Source organism: Patella vulgata, chromosome 1 (genome assembly GCF_932274485.2).
Source record: "Patella vulgata chromosome 1, xgPatVulg1.2, whole genome shotgun sequence".
NCBI classification, from domain to species: Eukaryota; Metazoa; Mollusca; class Gastropoda; family Patellidae; genus Patella; species Patella vulgata.
In genome coordinates this window covers 74,532,673-74,552,145 of record NC_065879.2, presented here as the reverse complement: position 1 = coordinate 74,552,145, position 19,473 = coordinate 74,532,673, and the positions used below count along the sequence as shown (strand labels likewise).

Sequence of the window (19,473 nt, the reverse complement as noted above, 5' to 3'; positions counted from 1 at the left end):
TTGTCGTTCCAGTGACTAAACGCTGGGCTGAGGATTACAGTATTATAATAATATCCAGCATAACCACATTAATGTTGTAGGGGACATTTACGACAACCTTCCCGCTCCAATACCCCATCCCCACCCTATTAAATGATTGCTGAAGTGTGTTCACTTCTGCCCACGACTCCACTAGACACGGATATCCATCTCGTTTATCAGATCAATGCACAGTTCAAAGGGAATCCTAATCTAGGAATTGTATCCTCGTTCACCAGTTTGGCTCTAAACGGTCCAATATTCGTTTATATACTCTGTGGTAGGTCGCTGTGTTTGTAAAATAAACCCATAAAAGTATCACCCGTCCCCGAAAACCCTAGTTTACCCTCACCACCCAACGAGAAGCTATTAGGGCCTCTAGATGGGGGGGGGGGACAGCTGCGCCCTAGATCCCTCTCCGAAGGGAGGCGCGTCTGTGGGGCCGTCAAGTGTAGGTACATCGGCGTTTCTAGAAGCCCTTGTCCCCCCCCACCCCAACATTTTTGGGTTAGCTACGGGTCTGTCTAGGCTCCTATATTCGAATCGCCGTGCAAAGGGAGTACCGACCGCATTCATGGCATTTATCGTCTACATTTCCTTCCTAAATCCGAGGTGGGTTGGGTGGCCGAATGGTTAACGAGTGCGGGTTGGATCAGAAGGTTGAATCAAGTGGTGTGGTTTTCATTCTCGGCTTGTGCGTGACAAGGAGTAAGGTTGCCTGTCCAACCTCATGGGTTTTCTCCGGTTTCCTCCCAATGCTAAAGGTCCCTAAGCGCAAGCCAATTATAGAAATGAAATTGAATAAGAGGGTAGTCCCGATATGACCTAGTTTGTGTATATATATATATATATATATATATATCCCTCCCTCCCTCTCTCTATCTCTCTCTCTATCTCTCTCTCTCTCCCTCTCTCTCTCACACACACACATAAATCATAAATCCGCCCTGTTTGCACCCTAGTTAGATCAGTGTTTTAATCTCTGAAAAGAAAAAAAATTCAACTTGTCAACCCAACAGATGGCTGGGATAGAAATGTGTAACAAATTTCACATCACAGAAGTGAAGGCGGGGAAAGAGCATACGTCAATTATACGCAGTGTAAATATACATATCAATAACATCTTACATAGTATTGCGCCTTTGCGATAGAAAAACTATAAAAACTTACTTAACGCTGACTTCACTGTTTAAAGAGGCGGACAGATAAACGAGCAACCTGATAGATATGGGACGAAATATAATATCTTAATATCGATGTGGGCGGATAAAAATTATTACAGATGTATTAGTATAATATCATTTTCTGTCTGAACCTGGAGTGTCAAGATCAAAATTTGAAAAAATCTAACCATGGTATAATAACAGACAATCATGTCGATGTGTCGTTAAATTATTAATCTCGACAGATCACACAGTCTCAGTTTTTACAACAACCAATATTCAAACAATTTGGGCTATACTGATCGCAACCTTGAATGACATTTAAAAGTAGAGGTATAGTATTCATAATAACACAACTTTATAGGTTTACTACTTCTTGGTTTATTATACGCAACGTTTCAATACTCTTACAGGTATCTTTGTCAAGCATTCGATCGAGACTACCAAATTAATGTTTAGATTTCTGGGTAACGCGTGGATAAGCTTATTAATATTATGTTTAGGGTGTGTGAAAGGAGACGTACATGTAATTAGAAACCAAGTGCCGTTAGAAAACTAAAAAATGAAAAATTTGGAACACCTCACCCAATCTTTGAGCTACAGCGAGTTTTCAATTTGAAATGATTGAAACGAGAAATTAGAACGAAACGATAAACTAATAACAGAAGTCGGGATTGAATATATTGAATGTTATATCATGGGGTGGTCGTAGTTGTAGCCGCCATATCTTATATATTTTCCAGACGTTTCTACTAAAAAAAGAAAACTAGTATAGAATTCGTAAAAATCATTGAGGTTGTAATCTGCTCAATCAGTAGGATTTATAAAGGCACAGGTTTATCATTTAGAGTAATGGTAACTTGCCTAAATCGATTTAGAATATGAGGTAAAACTTCCACTTTAAAGTTGTATGTACAAATCTAGTCGTGTGTATAGAGTGTGTAATATGACATCTGTGTTTTCTTATTTCTATCATAAAAACAAAATTCCTCGTCAATCTACACGCGCTAGAAAGAAGTAGTTAGTTTATCACTCGCGTGTTTCCTTAACAATAGTTTGTGACGTCTTTCATGCTTGCTTTATGAAGTTTCAAATTACTGATTTTAACTACAGAACGCCTCTATTATACGTTCCAGGGCGTTTTGGCGTGAACTAGTTCTAATGGAATTTGTGACCTTTGAAATGGGGTAGAGATAAATTATTATACCTTTTTAAATGACGAGCTAGATAGTTATGTTTAAGTTAGTGAGCCGAATAATTAAAAAGAGTCTTCTATTTTTAGGATCGTCGTAGAAATTTTGGCAATTTGAGTTTACAACCTAGTTTAGACCTAGCCTAACATCAAAATGCACAAAATGCTAAGATGAACAAATAAAAAACAATGACCTCTAAAGAATCCCTCACCGCACTTAGACCTGGGGCTGGTTGCTCAAAACTAAGTTATCTTAACCATCCGTTAAACTCTAACGGATCGTTACCCTGCTAACATGCTAACTGTGAGACGATATCCTCTCACAGTCTACAACTTTTGGTCTTCGAAGGAATTATTAGTGAGCAGAAATTCGCCCGTGTATCTGTTATCACTCGTTACTTCAGTCAGTTTTGCTTTCGTCACTGACTGACACCAATATTGTCCTTTAACGGTCCGTTAAATTTCTATTGCTGGAAAGCCAATTCCATTATCTGTTAGCTAACGGACTAATTAAAAGTTAATCCAAGAAAAGACTGTTTGTTCATTGACTGAATTTAAAATTAATAAATTCAATGAACATTTAATGTAACTTCATAGAAGTTAGTATTAACAAAAAACCGAAGACAGTGGGACAGCTGTCCAGTCTGTTCACAAAACTTGATTAAAGACAAAATGATAACTGTAGAATTTACTACAGAATATACTACAAAAAAACTATAGAATATTTTAATTTTACCTTTAGAAATTTTAGGATAAATCTGTAGGAAAAGTTATGGGATTTTCACTAAAGAAACTGTAGACTATTTGGGGCCATTATTTCCTACAGGCCCCGCAAATTCTGTAGAATACTATATAATTTCATCCTATAGAAAAAGAAATAGCCCCATCTCCCAACCCTCCTAGAATGTTCTATAGAAAATTACACCGGTAATCTATGATGTTTTTGCTAAGGGTATACTTCGACTGACAGCCGACTAATGCCATCGTTAAACAGATAACGGAGCCCAACACCTCCGTTAGATATAATGGCAAATTAACGACATGTTAAAGTTAAAGGGGCTTACAGCAGCAGACTTTCTCTCCGTTAAAGATACGATCCATTAACTCCATGTTAACGAGTCGGAGCTTTGAACAACCGGCCCCTGCATGATGACAACCTCCTTGGTCTACCAATGGACAACCTAATATTGGAACCTTCAGTTGTAAAACATTCTGAATTGATTGTGCCTATTTAAAACACCCTCTTCCGTTTAGCCCCTTATGGTATTAATTTAACACTACCGTGCTTTATAATAGTGCAAGAGAACCCTATTACACCTACCAGGAACCGAATCTCAGAAGACAAACCCCTGGTCAAGATTAAACACCGCAACCCTAAAATGTGAAATCCACTCAAATGCGTTCATCGGCCAGCGGCATCTATGTTTTTGGGGTTTTTTCTTTTATCTTAAACGTCCAATGCGCTGTACAGTCATGATATGTAGTGATATGGGCTCTAATTAAAACGAAAACAAACTTACAAGGGGAACAATTCACAAAGCAAAATATGAAAAGGAGAAGCATTTCCCAAGCATTGTGTTATTTCAGTGCATATCATGATCGAATATGTGCCCACAAGTAATGTCAATATTAGTATATGAAAAAAACAACATTTAGATCTATTCACAGTAGTGTGTTTCTATCAGACATTTGGTAATCAAAATTCGTCTGTGTGGCGTTACACATCAGGAACACTTCAGAGCTTGGCATGCAACATGATCACTGCTACTTAGTTCGCTTTATATTGCTATTTAAAGGAGAAATCCCTGATATGGCCTATTTAAAAAGAAAACAATTTTAGTGTTAGTCTTACAATAGCCTAATAATATCAGTTTAAACTCAGAATTCATTTGATAATTTTATCTGACAAAGTGCCATGTAAAACACGATGTATAACAAATGGTATTAACAAACACATTTATAGATAATAATCTGCAAGACTTCAAGGAACCGTTCCAACACCCACCAGATCTGGTCCAGTGCCAACCAGAGTACATGTACATGTACATACAAAACTCATCATTATAGAACTATTATCATCGGTAGACCTCACCTTGGTGATTCTCAGACTTGGTGCCATCATAAACAGTAAACTTGATATGTTATTGTTATTTTTTTCTCTATAAGCATTGTCGTGAACCAGCTTTATTTACATGCAACCCTGTTTTGTTAAAGGTATACACGGCCATAGGAAAGCCATATAATATTATTTGTCTCACCGTTGAGAAGCTCCATCTTGTTTTTGGGGTTTTTTTTTAACCTTTATCATTCTCAAATATTTCACTGTGTTGGTGTCGTTATTGCCTGCGATATCACCTTCGGTGGAAGCGGACGTTAAACGCTAAGAACAACAAGTTATTGCCTAAAATTATTTTATTACTAAATAAAGTATCATAAATGGGTATTTTTGTAAGGAAAATACTCCTGTGAACAGCAGTGTTATTTGTATATTCATTATAATATTATTCCGAAAGAGATGTCTCGATAACCAAACACATTTAAAAATTAAAATGACACAGGCTGCTACATGAATGGTAAAACTAGATGTCACAGTTTGCAGCAGAATAATGTTCTAAGTTCATAAACTTCAGATAAATGTCGAAAGCGAACACAAACTGAACAAACAAAATACAGATAGTCACGCAAAGCATTTAAATACGCCCACACAGTAGCTTTGTCTAAACTCCAGCTTAACCGAAAGGAAAATTTGGATATTGAGCTTAATATCGATAGGCTTCATCCCCTCATGATCCCAATGCTTCCCACCAAATTTGAAAGAAATCCGTTTAAATCTATAGCATCTAGCACGTTCACAGAGTTTTTTGGCAAAGGGGGAATAACTCCGAACCGAAAAGTCGCAGACCACTGAATATCGATAGTGTTAATCCTCCCATGACCATAATGCTTCCCAGCAAATTTTTAAAAATTCCGGGGTTTTATTTACAAATATGTTTAGATTTCAATATTGGAGCTTGTCACTATTGTCACGAATATGTACCTTTTAAACAGAAAGCTTTGGAGAAATATGCTTTGGGGACGAGTGAAAAAGTTTACCCCGAACTCGACCCTGATTACTTTCAGACTTTGTCTTATCTCATACCTAACTAAGGCCAACTACGGTCATCCCCCACTACGGTCAACTATGGTCACCCCCACCCCCACTACGGTCAACTACGTGCGTGACCGTAAGATGTGACCGGGGCTTAAGAGGAACATGTGTACGGTGACAATCGCCTGTGGAATTAAAAGTCCTTCTTTTTTTTACTTACAGCGTCATATTGTTTTCGAAACGTAATGTCAAAGGCAGTTAACCTTTCATTTAAACCAACGGGATCAACGGTATTTACAACAGCGTATTATAGCAATTAGACCTATAAGACAAACGTGAAGGTTATTTAGAACAACAATATGATTTATTAACACATGCAACTTCAAGCGTATACAGATGTACATTTATCTTAGCACTTTATCTGTATTGAGAACGCCAAAGTGTTAAAAATTAATACTGTAAGTCATTGAGACTACCGGTAAGTATTCCGCGACTATGAACACTTACAACATGAAATGTATTGATATTTACTAACTAAGCAATACTAATCCAGGTTCTGCATTATTAAAACTATTTAATACTAGATAATTAATGAATATAATATAAAGAATCTAGTAAAAAGTAGTGAAACTTAATACTTCAAAGGCACATGTAATGTTTTAAGACCTCAATCCAACTTTAAAGGCTTACAAATCTACCGACATTATTTCAACTTAAAACTTCAACAGTAATAAAAATATTTGAGTTACTAAACATACGGAAAAAAAGAAATATTGATTTAAAAGGAAACAAAAAATATGTTATGAAAAGCAATGCGTGAAATGAATGTTTTATTTATTGAATGCCAGAGCGAGTGATATACAGTTTTTATTCAGTTCTTGTTGAACACCTATACAAATAATCTACTGTCATGTCACAGTTAGAAAATAAAATATCTTTACTACATAAATAATATTTTGAGAACATGAATTTAACAAATATAATATAGAACGCTGATACATTGACAAGCTAATTACATTAACAACATTATCTAGGCATTGGCGCCCGTTTTAGAAACCAAATAAATATCAAAACCTACATGTACTGTGATACTTGTCCGATATTCAATAACCACTTTTAAAGGTACTTTCCCGCGTACAAACTATGTGATTCGATGGTATATTTTAACTAAAAACATATTCAAACTAATTAATCTATCAAACATTTTCTTCAAATCCCTCTCAAAACCTTGTTGTCGCCGGGAGAACCTATAGCTATAACTAAACTGATGTTAGACGCCTTGTCTGTCATCTTGCTTCATTGTGGGAGGGTCCATTTTGCAGAATGTATTTTACATTACTTGCTGTCCATTTAACATAAATATTGAGGCCTTAGCAAATCATTATGCCTTCAGAGAACCAATAACAAAAGGAACGAACAAAACAAACAAAAGTAAAGTTGAAATCAATTACCATACCGGACTGGAAAAATAAATGGAAGGAAGATTGGACCAGGGCCTACACTCACCAACAAGCCCCAAGGAAGAGTTGCACCGCCCCGCCATTCAACCGGACAAGTCGACCAGACCGACTGAAACGGCTCATTTTAATATATAAGTACATACTATGTCTCTTTGTCTAAATGTTCGTCCACTTTCATGCCGGTCTCGTCAAATATTCGTGGTGTGCGTCTGTCTGTCAAATGTCTATGATTGTCACTATTCGCACTTCTTTATTTGCACATGTCCCGTCACTTATTGTTTTCTTTACATATATATAAATATTTAATTATCCCTTTATATATATATATATGTATATATAACATGTAATTATCTGCGATATCACCTCGGTGGAAGCGGGCGTTAAATAAAGCTATTCCCAACACACACACACACCCACACCCACACCCACACACACACAAATGCTTATTTACTTTCGGTCAACTTCTTGTTCCGCCGTTTAATATAGACTCTTTTGTACGTTGACACCCCTCAATGTTATCAATACCGCCTAACCATTAGATCAAGAAATTACAACCGCCCCCTCAGTAAAATTGGCACAAAACAAGCTGGCAGACAACAGTCGGGTTGCCAGTTTGTGATACCCCGACATCTGTGCCCTTGCTGGCCCCATGTGTGTTTTCGGGTAATCCAGTATTTCTCTACTAAGATTGGGTGTCTGTACTTTTCATATATACAAAATTTGCCATCCTTACATTGGGAATAACCACCCAATAAATACTTACGTGACACTCTATCTTTAAGGGAACTTCTTGATAAAATATATTGATAAAACGTACATTTTAAACTACAGATCACTGAACAAGTGATTCTGTTGGTACCTGTTGGTTTCGAGGTTATCGTCTATCTGAGAGCTTCCAAACTACTTTCGGGACAATGTATCTTTAAGGGACTTAATGTGATTCATATTGCTACAGACATTGATACAAAGAGGTCGTCAGTCCTTACTTTAGGTGTTTTAACTTCGATTATGAAAGTTATTCAGGTGTCTTTGGGTGTCGAACCTGCTTATGACGCATGCATAAAGGGAAAACTCTGGTTGTTTTAAGATGATTATAATCAATATTTACATAGTGGTCTGCATAACAGCTTGATTTGTAAAAAAGAGGAGTCACAATAATAAAGCGAAACACGAAACGTCTATTTGAAAATAAGTTGAAAATAATTAAAATGAAAACATATGAGCAATGTAGAAATTCTAAAAGAATGAAGTAGAGATTCTATACACGTGTTACGTTGTTAAGTATATTGACAAAAATGTAAGTCTTCAAATAGACTTGAAAATACTACATAGTTCGAAGCAGTAAATGATATTATGTTCGGGGTATAAGGCCAGTACGGCCCATACAAAGTTTCATTATCTCGAACCTCTACAGAGCTAAAAACGGACATTAAATTAGCTAAAAGTAGTAATTGTATCGCGAACATCGTGTATGATCAATTTTTGGACCAGGGACTGTTCCCCACGCGCTACTCACCTTCTTCTTGTTCTTGGGTGTGATGCTCTTCGCGGAAAGCCTACGTTTCCGCCAATTCAAGTACGATCGACATGAAATTTTGTGCATCGATTGACGGTTCATTTATTACTATCGTAATTGTTCTAGAACACCCGACACACACTTCTCAATGTTGCATATAGTGACGGTGCCGTTGCATTAGGCATGCATCTCCCCCACCCCGTCTATAACGTTCGGTTTGTGCAACGGGTCCTTGAAAACGACAAATAAGTAGGCAAAGTTTGCGTGTAGCCTGTGTGATCACAATCATTAGCTGTGCACAAAACACACAAAAAAAAAACGGACTGAAAAAAATGCGTTTTCTGAAAATATAAATTCGTCACTGTAGAAATACATTATCCGTGTAATGTTGAGAATTATGTTAAAACAATTATATTAGCCATTAAACACCCGTCTGCTTTGTACAGCCGCCATTTAAATCATTTTAAACTTCCTTTTATTTATAATAAAACATGTTCTTCACAGATAAATTATAGAAATATATATACGTGGAATGCCAGGGTAGATTCACAATTAGTTTCACGAGGGTGTATTTTAATCTACATCGGCATGGTCGACAATTTTCCTTCAACCATTAAAGACTAATCGAAACCACGAACTTGCTGTGCTGACTTGTGAATCCTTATGTATAATAATTAGCAATTAATTCGTACAACTTATTGGTTTTAATATCAATTATTAATCTGAAACGGAATAAAATATATATCCCAAATACCAGCCCCATATGCTTTTCAAAAATTGTAGTTCCAAATCCATTATACCTGATAAGAAACAAACACTATTTTAGACTAAATTGTTAAACCGCATTAATTTGATCATATTTATAAGTTCTTTCTTCGATAAAAAGTTTGTTCCGATTGGTTTGCACATTCATCAAATCAAAATTTAATTTATTTAAAACACAGCTAGAAGGATAAAAACGAAAGTGGGCAGTGAACAAGAAGTTTATTTCCCTTGAATCATGAATCTAATAAAGAAAACCAAATAATTATATTTAATTCTTTGGGTGTATGGCCATATTTTACAGAGTGTTCAGAAAATAATTCCCTATTATCATATTTAGTATAGACTAATGACACATATTTCAAAAATACTTCTATAATGAACAGCCGTCTTTATTAGTCGGAGTAGAAAAGTATAAGACGTTAAACCCCATTTCATTCCATTTAAAAGGAACAGTTCGACGGTCACTTGGTCTGGGATTTGCTTATTAGAACTATTGGATGTCATATCAAATTGATTATTAAACAGAGTTGGTCTTATATGCGTTTTCGATAAAATCTGTATAATTTGATTTAATTTTCGTTTCTTGAAGATGCATTATGTAAAAGCTAAATTTGCCAATTGCGCCCTTTATTTTGACTTCAACTCTTTATAGCAAGAACGGTCAGCTCTGTATCTAAATCTTACAGTGAAGCATAAAATTAGTGGACCTAAATGTAAACAGATAGGTGTAGTATAGCCCACCTGATTTATTTGATGACATTGTTTTAGTACAAGGTATTTGTTTTAATATGCTGGTTTCTTGATGGTAAAAACGTCCAGTCGTTCGTATGGGACAAAAACAGGGCCCATTGGCATGTACATAAAAGAATACTTAACAGGTGATATCCGTAGGGTCGTTATCCGGAAAAAACTTCTCTTGGCACATAGCATGACGCATGGTCATGTTCATGTTGGTGCAGTAAACTAGGGTGTCAAACTCCATTTCATGTACTTTATTTTGACTAAAAATATTGTATATCGGACAGAGCACTTATTGTAAAGAGTATTGTGCTGTCGTGTGGGACCCTTTACTCTCTGTACAGTGCTTTCACCATATTACGTTCCATTTTCTTTTGACATCTCAATCGGTTAATCAAAAACTTGATCAAAGTAAAACAATTGACGACATAAAAGAAAGAAAACCCTTATTCTATTTTTCGTTTTACGGTGGATATGAAATAACCTCAGATTAACTTGATAAAAGCAATACAATTGATAAGTAGATAGAAGTCAGGTTTTCATTGTGCGGGTGAATAGGTACTATATTTCATAAGAATTGGGTAACCTTAAGGGAGGGCGATAAATCGCTCTCAGTAAGTCTTTTGTGAATCACTTCCCAATCCAATCGAAGCAATTCCAAGTTTCAACGAGAAATGATTAGTAGCTTCGTGTCGTTTAAAGAGGCATTGCTGCTTTTGAGCTCATCGCCATTGGTAAAAAGAAATGTATTTCGATTCGATATACGTTTGAGTGGATTCGGGGATCTATGGTCATTTTGATTTTATTCAAAATTAATTGAATTAGTTTTCTCGGCGTGAGCTATATAGCACGTAATCAAGGCATCTGCAAGTGCACTTATAAATTCGCCATGCACTTAACGGACAACCCAGCTTGTTCCTGTCGTCACATAGAGGATACGGGACACTGTTTATTACACTGTCCAAATTTTACCAATGTTAGATTTCAAACTATCAAACTATAAATACTTTACCAAATATCTTTATTAATTTACAAACTCTACCCGACAGTGATAGTAATAATTCATGTCAAATGAATACGCACATTTTTAATACAGTCCACAAATTTATACATTTATCTACAAGACTCCAATAACCATGTTAAAATACCAGTCGAATTAATTACTTTCTTGGTTACTATATACAACTTACTGAAGTCTTCAAAACATCATACGAAGCAAGCGTATTATAAAATGGTAATGCACTGAAAGTGACACAAACTATTAAATTACTTACATGCACGATTAATAGTAAATATAAAATACCGTATTGCTAAATGTATTTTGTATATGAAGTGTACATATTATGATTGTATTTGGAGTATATTTATTAAATAAGGAGACTAATTAATATAAGCCCTGGGCTTGTTTTTGAATCTTTACTTTTTGACAATGTATGTATTCATTATTTATTTTATGTGAATAAATAGTTGTTAAATCAAGTGCACTCCAAGATTGTGTGATCTCTCCATTACGTTTCCTTATTGTAATTGTATTAGACTGGTGTTTCAGAACTGTCTAAGAATAGTAACACCAGAATACGTTGTACACTATGTACCTTCCCAGGGGAAATGGATTTCGCTGATGACTTACCCCATGTTCCTGAAGATTTAACAACATCTTGATTTACAGAGTTAAAGCGAGGTCATGCCTTCTATTGAAGACGACTTGTCCCCGACAACAGAATTAGTATACAGAGAAAGACCCTCGACTACTATTTCAGCTCTCAAATAATGAGACAATGGAAAATTAAATTGTGGTTGATAAATCGCACATCGTAATAATGCAATAATGCATTAACAGCTGTTATAAGTTTGTATTCGTTCAGTACCAATGATTCTCGTTGCAGAATGCATAGTGATATAACAATTAAACGTGGGTGGTCAGTGAAACTGCATAGAGGTTCTCGCAGAGTTCTGATCAGTCTATCACATGTTACCAATACACACTGAGGGTAGATAAACCACTTAAATGGAGGTGATAATTAAATAGGTACGTAGAGTAGCCTGCTAGAAAAATAAATGATACATGGTGATAATTTACCTGATATAATCAGTACTTAGTGAGTAGTTATTAAAGGAGCAGCCCCAAATATATTTTAGTGAATTAAACGAGTTATTTCTGCATGGATGAGTCTTAGAAACATTTGTCCTAGTTCTGAACAGCTATCTGTGAAATCCCAAACTTCAAGCTTTTCCCGAGTGCCAACATTACTACATATTCTCTGGGAGAGAGTAATATCTTTAAAATACAATGTATGTGTCTTCGTTAAGAAACCCCCAGTGAGTCTTTTAATGGAGATGTGCAAAATGGAACACAGTAATAAAACATATTTCTAACATTCTATTCTTTTATACTCTAACATAATAAGCCCAACGGGAAAAAACGTCAAGGAAGCCATCGGATAATTCGGACAAGACGCCGTTGTGTAAAACCATTGTGAATTTTAAAATAAAAATGCCTGTATATTTAATGCTTGCATATAAGGATATATAGTGATTTAAAAACAAAAAAGTACCGAGGTGAACCATGAAAAGTTGAAAAAGACAAGTTAAATATAGCATCCGTTCACCTCCGGGCCCACAGTCGTACGCATTAAAGTGACTCTCCTAAATATCCACAGTTAATCCGTAGACCTTGAATAAGACTAAACATGGCAATAACAGAACTTCTTTGGGAAACTGGTCATGCGACTTACACTAAGACTTTGTGGGCCTCGTGATTTCGACTTTCAATTTCTGACTGTGGTTCAGATTGAAAACTACGGAGTCCTGGAACGGCAAAGTAAAACCAACAGTAATTCGTTTATATACATGTAATATAGCAAATGTTACAGGGCAAGTAATAAAGGGTTAAAATTGTTTCTGTAATGGTATATAACCCGAGTATGCAAGTCACAATCACTGAAACAGGCTGGTTTCATTTTTTTTTCAATCGGTGGTATGTCTCGTTTCCTCTTTAATAGGAAACAAAACTTGGATAATACACCAGGCCCTTCACTGGCATGTTCTTCGTGCTCACTAAGCTACAGGTTAAAATACACTATACCGAGTGTAATCTGATGTTTATTAGAATACTAGAATATGTCGTATATAAATCAATATTTAGATAATAATCTTATATCTATATAAACTACTTATCACACTATATTTACACGTTTTCTATAAACCTGTCAATTTATCATCCCCTCTTCCTTATATTCAGACAGGCATCGTCCTAAATTTAGAATTATGACCGAATTCTTTTATAGGCCTACCTCTCTAGGGATATTAATGTACCCTTAGAAGGGGTCGCAGTTGTCGTGTGGCCTGGCCTTTTTCTTCTTCTATTAGTGTTTAACATCCGCTTGCACCGAAGGTGATATCGCAGACAAAATGTCTTATTTTTTATTATGCTTAGCGCACGCAGAGGGGTTTTTCTTGTGCGAGGAAACCGGAGTACCCGGAGTAAACCCACGAGGTTGAGAAGGCGCCCCATCCAAGCCACATACGCTCACACCAGGGATCGCGTCAGTGTGTTACAGCATAAACTTAAGATATCCAATTTAAATGATTGTTTAAAGCGTTTTGTATCATATGCTAAAATGTCGATCACAATTTCTATTTTGTGTCTAATGCTAGGTTCCCACCATTACGATTCGCGCTACGATTGAAATCGAGGTTTTAATCGTAGAGTAATTGTGGTGACCCTATCAGGTCTTATCATATATTGTGGCCATTCGTAACAACCATGTTGATCGTATCGAAACGTATCCGAACGTATCTGCACGTACCAGATCGTGGACTCAATGGGCACAATCCTATCGTAACGCATCGCATAAAACATAACAGTAAATACTAGACCAGAATACTAGTACGTACAGACAACATAGTAAATGGTTATCGGGATTTAGCTTTTCTTCAGTGGTCAATTGATGGGCGTATATTTGTCCCTGTTTGCCGATTTTGACAAGGGCGTGTCTATAGATATGACAGACAGGTGGAGAGATCATATGATCGTTGATAAATATTTATATGTCAGACCCGTGAGGGTATCTAAGATTTGATAAGAAAAATCCCCACCAAATTCTGGCTTTATTTTTTTATTTTTACCGTTGGTTTTGCGGCTTTCAAATTCCTACCCCAATGAAGGCGGACATAATCTCATATATTTTTGACATCCTACTGATAGTGGTCATCAAAGACTACTGCTGTTGGCTCACGAGGAAGTCCGCAAAACGTCCGATAGAGTGGAAACCATTGTTCCAGACTGTTACAACTGTGCAATGATTCTGTATTCTACAGAATAATTGTCTTCGGAATATATATTTTATATCTTCCTGTGTTTATGTTTTGGATTAAATATCGTTCACATTTTTCATTTTGATTAAAGTATTTAAGGAACTCTGGGAGATATAGAACACGAAAGTGTAGTGTATCTATTTTAACCGATATTGGTTAGCCGTCAGACAAATAAGATTATGAATAGGAGTCCTTGTGAAATTGTCCTTGTCGCCAAGAATGACTAAAGGGAGATAACTCTTTTTATGGCCTATCAAATTACACAGCTGTCGCCAACGCAATATTCGGAATATATATACATGTAGTAAATTTTAACAAAGCCGATAATTACCAGAATCACTGGAATGTGACACGGTGGTTATATATGATCACCGACACGCATGACATCTGTGTCAAATTAAAAGGCAATATTATTATTTTTATATTTTCTTGAATAAAAATGAAAACGACATTTGTAATTAATAATAATTAATAATTGAATACTTTTGAAGTACAATAAGAGCAAATATATAACAGGCCGTACGAAATAAGAGCGCTCTAAACGATGCATGTGAGGTATTTGATTTTATTCATAATCATGTCGATGACATTTGCATATTACACAAAGTCTCTATTTTATATCGGTTCCGTTATATTGTTTTGTATTTTGCCACTGGACATTTCGAGAAAGATAAACAACGTGCTATGTTATATTTGGAGGAAAAGGGATATTGTAATGATTGTCTGTATTGAGACCTTAATATTATTAGCTGGCATTTTAGTATCTCCGCCAAGAACCTACTGATCAAGACTAAATTTTACCCCCAGACATGTCAAACAAAGACTACATCCGGATAGCCCCGCCCTCTGACGGAAGAAGACTTCACCGACAGTAAACAAAAGGTAAATTTATAGCGATATTCAGTAGAATTAAACGCTTATAATTCATTCTGTTATTCTTGATATATTAGATAATCAAATGCACTTGTTGGATAGTCACTAAATGATGTTTTCGTCTGTCTATACAACTTGACATGTCACTTTACTAACTTGAACGGGCGTTTTTAAAGATGGCGGCGCCCATGTTATACATTGCCAAATGGTGAATCATTCATATCTATCGATGGTTTGTCTAGTGATTCACATTGACAACCCATTCTCTTCGACTTTTATGGTCTGTAAATTAGTGACTTGAATAAATATTTAATTGTTGACCCATTTAGTTTGCTTTTTAAATGACATTTGCAGTTTGCCTTCACCCCGAGTCCGACTAAAATAATTTGTTGCAATTTTATTAAGACTTATTGAGGTGTATATCAAAACACATTATTAGACCTAGCCTATGGTATATGGCTTTATTCAGAATAAACAAATCTGAAATGACACTATGTAGCAGATTAAATAATTTGTTTCATAGTAGAATGAATGAATTAATTTTGAAGCTGTTCGGCAGTGAATTTGCATCATGTCAGTGACAGTTAGCAAACAGATTCTCAGTCTGGTATCTATATGTAAAATGTAGCTGAAATTGCAATATTTTCAATAAAGTAAATAGGTATTTTAGTAAACTTATACAGGGTAGTTTAATTTGACATCCTGAAATGAAATAAGTGCAGAAAAATAGGATATTAAACCATTTCATACATTTGTCTACATCATCTACATGTAGTACATGTAAGTACATTTGTATCTATTTTGTATTGTATCAATGTTACTAAAACATCCTGTATAAATATTAGGAGGAATTATATCCCCTGAAAAAAGCTGGAAAATTCCGACCTTATTTATTTTTTGACGTCAAACATCCACATCATCCACATCGTACATTGCAATACCGGTACATTAAAAAATTTGGTAAATCATTGGGTGACTTTGTTGACTTTGACGTATAATCCTGTGAAACTAAAGACAGCCAATAAGTAATAGGTTTCAGACGAGAAAACAAAAATGCTACCCAAATTTGACAGTGCCTTATTAATTGAATGGCAAATACACAAAATATATTTTAATGCTCATTTTTAGTTTTAATTTATAGTTTAAAAACATTGGTTACATTTACAAAGTATTCATTATTATGACTCAGAATACAGCCCTGGGCCATCAGAAATTAAATGTAACCTCCCACATGTACACCAATTTAAATAATCAATCCATGCCTCTGATTTAAGGTGCAATTCTATACTCTTGAACAACTGATTTATAACAGGGCACATGAATTACTTTGTGCATAGATACATGTATTGTGGAAATATTCATGTATGAGGCAGTCAGTCAGTCATGAATATGAAGCTACATGTAAGTAATCCAGCCTCAACCCCACATGTACATGTATTGATGTCCCTAGACTGTAAGATACAAATTTAAGCCTTCACAAACCTTATGATGGGTTGAATTGAATGAGGACCATGAATAATTTTATCAATACTAAATGAACATATATGGACAATGTTAGATAAGCCTTATAATACAGAGATATGAGTATGGTAGAAATCTGTACAGATTACATGTCCTAATATAGATCACAAAGTATTATACAAAATGACCATAATTAGACTTGTTTTAATTACAAATATCAGTACATGTAGTACAGAGATATTATAGAAGTCTATAAAACATATAGACATTCATCATAAATGTTAAGATGAGGTCAGTAGTTATTTATACCAGGTAGTTATGTACATACAGTGTATAGTATTTATATAATTATCAATCTGATAAATGAATTAACATAACACTGCAATGTCTTTGCCTTAGCTCTTATATGGATCAAGTCAAAAGTTTATAAACAAATATACATTAGATTGAAATAAAAGTTTCATGTCTATGGAAAATAAAAATCAATAGAATCGCAGTGGCAGTTGTGTTAAATCTATGTCTCGGTGGGTTCAGATTTGTAAAGAATTGAAACAATACAATTTTGTTAACTACAGGTTTAAAATATTTGGAAGTGGCATCATGTTTAGGTACATGTAGTTTAATGAAAATGATAATTTTCATTTACATGTACCATTTGACTACACACCATCCCTCTTGGATCCAAGGAGCTCATTTTTTTAGCTACCAAGTAATTATGTTAGAATACTTATCATATTGTGTGTTCTAATTGTTTGGTAGTCTCTTGTTTTCTCCCTTTTATATTAGATGCCAATATCTAGAATTTATTTTAAGTGTCTGTAAGAATTAAAAATACATTATGCAAGAGCTAAATCTGCTTATTGCAGGTCTTTCTTTAGGCCTGAAATGTTATATAAACTATTAATTAGACATTTATTAACAAAACAAGACCATAATCAACTCTCGATGGCATTGGATACTCAAGATTTTAACTCCATTAAAACGGTTTTCCATTTAAGAATTTAATTTAAAAATGGGAAAGCGAGGCTAATCTCGAATATACCAGTGCCCTGATTACCACTATGCACTCATTTTGTCAAAACTACAAATAATGATAACTTGGCTGAGAATGAAGTAATTTGAATGAAATTTTCAATATTTTCTTTTTTTATCATCTATTTTTGAATTATTATAGCAGGAATCACCAACTCGTTATTAAACTCTTAACTAATGTACCTTTAAATGATTAGAAAAAAACATGCTGGTATTGTTTCTAATTCATTTAATTCCTTCCAGTTTTAATAATCACATATAGTATTTTCTATTGTAGCTTTGGTCAAAACTGTTTTACTGTATCATAATTGAGGTAAATGTTATGTCTAAAATGAAATGTATTATTTGCAGGTATGAAAAAACCTATTCTAATTATAGAATATAATGTAGGAGACAACTTCCTGTTTTGATTGTAAACCAACAAACACATTAAAGTGGTTTGCATTACATTAAGAAAAACTCTCCGCTACACATAGGTATATTAAACTTTCCCATTTTCGGAAATTTATGTAAAAATCTGAAATATATTTCTGTGAATAAAACTGTTGAATTCTGTGTGGAAGGCTATTAAAACCCTTTACTCTAGTCTCAAACAATACTTAAACTCACATGATGTGTTTTCCAAATAATTCCAACATCAAATTTTTCTTTGGGGTTGGAGATAATTTTTTTGAGTAGCAGTCACCTTTTTTCTTAATAAACAGTTTTGGCAATCAGTCTCAAAACGTTAACTCTTCTTTTTAAGCTGAAATTTTCGGACAAATGAGATATTTAGAAGATAAACACTTCCTGTTTCGCATTTAGAGGGGTGTTATTGCCCAATAGACACGTCCTGAGATCATTAGGACCGAAGATGCGTTAGCAGACAATAACACCCCTCTATATGCGAAACAGGAAGTGTTTATCAACATTGTAACATGCTATTTTAGCATTTTAATAGTTTCTAATTGACCAATCAAAACGCAAGATTCACCCTTAAGCATGTTACAATGTTAATTGGTCACTATCCCCTTTTGTTTAAGCTTATATTTGTAAATTATTGTAATAAAGTCTTTCAAAAATAAACAATAATTGGATACAATGAGATGTGTAAACTTATAAACATGTAGTTTAATCACCTCTTTAACATACATGTACTACACATACTTGATATTTACTTCTATAACTTCTATCATTATTAGTAGTTGTCCTTCCTGGTTCACTCCAATCCATATTTAGTCAAAATTAGTATAGCTATACAACATTGTACCTACTTGAACATGAATCACAATAGGTTGATATAGAAATGGGATCAATAATGTTTTAAGATACTAATACATAGGACTGTCACTTATTGGTACTGGTAGATTATAAAAAATACATGTGGAAATAACGCTTGATAATATTAACATATGTAAGTATGCTACAGATATTCATAAAATTTAGAGTTACATGTGCATGTACAGTATCAAAACGGGCAGCTATTGCTCACCCCAAAAGATTGTGATTACCAAGAAGCAGATAAACACTCAAGGTCAAGAAGTATATTGAATGGAATAGTGACAATACACTGTATTTTGTTTGTAGACCATCAGCGCTTATGTAACCCTATCCGTTAACATCATATATTTTTGACCAGATGTTACTATCATCCCCAAAGCCCACATGATAATGGGCACTTCAAAGGGGCAAATTTCATTTCTTTCAATATCTGATTTAAAGAGATAACCCTGTTTGACATGACTGGTATACAGACGACTAACATAATGTACACATGGGACTTGTGTTAGTGGGAATAAACCAAGTGTATATGTCAGGTCAAGATTAAAAAAAAATACATCGAAAGTTACACATTACATGTATATCCAAAT

At 34.8% G+C, this 19,473-nt stretch overlaps 1 protein-coding gene across 4 annotated transcripts in view; it reads left to right on the top strand.

The window, feature by feature from the left end:
* The window catches only part of LOC126811668 (adenylyl cyclase-associated protein 1), a 118,674-nt gene that overhangs the window by 24,157 nt on the left and 75,044 nt on the right, over positions 1-19,473 (top strand). Inside the window, exon 1 of one of the 4 annotated variants that reach the window (XM_050537492.2) lies at positions 15,074-15,139. The exons of 1 other annotated variant lie outside the window; for it this stretch is intronic. The gene's annotated coding sequence lies outside the window, so the exon portion shown is untranslated. Of the gene's footprint in view, positions 1-15,073; positions 15,140-18,992; positions 19,017-19,473 lie in introns of those variants that run through there. 2 more of the 4 variants (XM_050537520.2, XM_050537501.2) reach the window with 2 other exon arrangements.